At 42.9% G+C, this 3091-nt stretch overlaps 1 protein-coding gene across 44 annotated transcripts in view; it reads left to right on the plus strand.

The window, feature by feature from the left end:
- The first annotated feature begins 721 nt into the window (after window positions 1–721).
- LOC117934721 (receptor-type tyrosine-protein phosphatase delta-like) overlaps window positions 722–3091 on the plus strand; it is a 362606-nt gene continuing 360236 nt past the window's right edge. For 30 of the 44 annotated variants that reach the window (XM_034856605.1, XM_034856642.1, XM_034856639.1 and 27 more), the window contains exons 1-3: window positions 722–891; window positions 1080–1192; window positions 1353–1388. The gene's annotated coding sequence lies outside the window, so the exon portion shown is untranslated. The remainder of the gene's footprint in view (window positions 892–1079; window positions 1193–1352; window positions 1389–3091) is intronic. The other 14 variants (XM_034856649.1, XM_034856646.1, XM_034856648.1 and 11 more) reach the window with 1 other exon arrangement.

A 3091-nucleotide genomic window follows, 5' to 3' on the forward strand; every position in this document is an offset into this window, starting at 1 on the left:
GTTGCATTTTTTCTAAACAGGGCAGCAGTTTTCAGATTACATTATGTGCTTATGTAATTGCAAATGGCTTCCCCAATGCTTTCTCATTTAGTTATTTGCTGATAAAAAATAGATAAGGCATAAAAGATCAGCCCCCACTCAGATCAACTGGTATTCTGTCTATAATGGAGTGAAATGGAAATTTCTGATTGACCCCAAAATTTTGACTGATAGTGTATGAATAAAGTATGAAAAGTAAAATTACTCAAAAATACCCCAGGGAGTATTATGTACTGTGCTGCCCAATTCTTAGACTACTATTACTGACGCATTAATATGTAACTACCATTTTGCAGTGAAACTCTACGTGAAATGTGTACTCGTTAGAGTACTTGAGTACATGTACCTAACTACAGTCCACCAGTGTATCATTCAGGCTGTAGGTTAAAGGGAGTTGCCATTCAGATTCGATATTCTGCAAGATGCCAATTGGAGAAAATAAAACATAATGCTTATGGTAAAACTGTGGTAATAGCAGATTTTTTTTCTTTTTAATATTCATTTTAAAATTGTTTAAAAAGACTGGTTGAAAGACGATTTGGTGGTTAAATTTGGCATGGAGGAGCACATATCCCAGTCAGCTGCTCCTCTAGCTGGCCATCAAGCGGCTGGACTGGGAAACGCAGCTTGGAGCGCAACATCCTTTCCTCTCTCTCTCTCTCTCCAGCCGTTGCCGGGAGCAGTGAGTGTGTGTGTGTGTATGTGTGTGTATGTGTTTGAGTGTGTGTGTGTGTGCTGGTATAATCTGACAGCGATGGGGCTGCGTTTCCTAAGAAAAGCTCAGCTCTCTCAGTTTTCTGCCTGTCTTATTGCCGCTCTCATTGTCTTTGTCGACTGTGATAAAGAGAGCAGGTACCGTCTGTCCATTCCACCAATTTATTACGAGTTGCCTTTTTGTTTGCTGATCTTCCCAGATGTTGTGTCAACACTTTTTGGGTGTTGGTGGTGGAGGTGGTGGTGGTGGTGGTGGTGGTGGAGGGGGGGACTCCCGATTCTAATGGAATTTGTTGTGGCTGTTTTTGGTCTCTTCTCTCTTTCAGTTCAACCACGGGCCTGGTTTTGGAATAAGAAAAGCATTGCTGTTTTCTGACTTTGAGAGAAGAAAGAAGGGACTCCTCTGGAATTTCCTAAGGAATGTATTCGGACAGCTCCGGTAAGTGGACATTTTTGCCTGATAAGAAAACAAATTAAATAAAATTCGTTCGGCATGCATTGATTTAGAATGCATTTAACCATACTGAGTTCATTTTTTTTAAATGGAGAAATTAAACAAGCGTATCCTTCATTTTCCCATTCTTCTATTTTAATTCCAGTTCCCGGGGCTTTGCATTCTACCGCCTGGGTATATAGTAAGTAGCATAGACTTTTTCTTTCTAATTGTCAATTGCAGTAGTGAAAGCTGCTCTTCATGCTTTTATGTGTGGAATGAAGTGTCGGTTTGGTGTCTATACTCCGAGTTCTGTGTCGTGCCGTGATCGGTGTGCAGGGCGCACATTTCTGCATATCTTCAAGCTGCATTATGGAGAACGTAGCGCGCGCCGTGAAGCGGTCTGCTGCTCACACTCCAGATGGCGGCGGGGTATTTACGGATGCGTGGTCATCATTTATAACACATATACTGTGCTCAAACCACAGAGCCATCTTTGCTCCAAACGATGGTCTGTCCCTCTTTCAAATACAGAGGATGCCCGAGCAAGTAGCCTACGCACGCACGCACGCACGCAGGCAAACCATTTCTGGGCTATTGTGTGTGTTAGTTGTGGGACATGCTGAGAAAGTTTCCTTCAACGTTTGGTCCTGGAAAACTGAGGCGGCTTGAATGGGTTGTCTTTGAACGTGTGTGTCTGTGTGTGTGTGTGTGTGTGTGTGCGTGTACAAGTGCTCCTGACTCAGGTGATGTAGACGTTGGGTGGGCTGTGACTCACGCAGTTGAGCCATTTTGCTTCTGTTATCTGACAGGCTTTGATGTCACATTTGACTGGTGATTGACAGTGGATTATACGCAGTGGTGTGTCAGCAGAGCCCCCCCCTCACTACCAGCTATATTTAGACGTTACCAAATCCCGTAATTTTTAACAACCCTTGCTTTCTCTGTGTTTAAGAGTATTCGTCAGACTACTATTGACAAGTGATTCATATTTATAGCCAATTAACCGTGATTGGCAGTCATTCTCTGAAAGGCAGGATGCTGAACGGAAAAGTTTGGGTGCCTCAGTGTTTTCTAGCAAGCAAAGGAGAAGCAAATGAGGGCAAGGACAGCTCACACAGCCAAGGAGATGTGTCTTCCCTGGCTGGAGCAGAGTGACAGAGGGCTAAGTGAGCATGACCATCGAGGAGAGGTAATAGCATTACGGTCTGCCAGTCAGGAGGCAGCGCGAGAGATGGGCTGTTGCATTTCAAGAAGAAGTAAATGGGAAGCACACAAGGACAAGAAACTATGACACGAGGGCACTTAACAACCAAGAACCGCCTTACTTGGCTCAATAGTAGCTAATTTTTTAGTGATGATATGATTCTTAATGCAGGATAAGGCTGGATATAGAATTGCTTCACTAATGTGGCCCTGGGGTTACAGACTGGCTGATGCTGTGCTTACAAGGCTCTATCTATCTATCTATCTATCTATCTATCTATCTATCTATCTATCCATATATCCATCTATCTACCTATCTATCTATGCGTATGTGTTTCTTTCTTAAATTCACAAGGCACTAAGCAATATAGAAACACTGTGGACATCTTATAAAATCTGATAGCCTACCTATGGTAAACAATGAATACATAAAAAAAAAAAAAATGAATGTGAAAATAAACAGGTCCAGCAGAACACTAGCAGGGAACAAATACACCCTCTTCCATTTGTTAAAGTAGTATTGCTTGCACAATAAACTGCAACATAAGAACATGCTGAAATACAGCGGTCCTTAAGGCTAGTTATCCATGTGTGTAAAGACAGGTTTGAGCACAGAAGTGGATTAGAATCATTTGCTGCCAGGCGAGGATTAATCCCAGGTAAGAAGGCCCCTTGCCTTCCTGTAGCCAGCAGCGCTCC

This window comes from Etheostoma cragini, chromosome 19 (genome assembly GCF_013103735.1).
Source record: "Etheostoma cragini isolate CJK2018 chromosome 19, CSU_Ecrag_1.0, whole genome shotgun sequence".
Taxonomy (NCBI): domain Eukaryota; kingdom Metazoa; phylum Chordata; class Actinopteri; order Perciformes; family Percidae; genus Etheostoma; species Etheostoma cragini.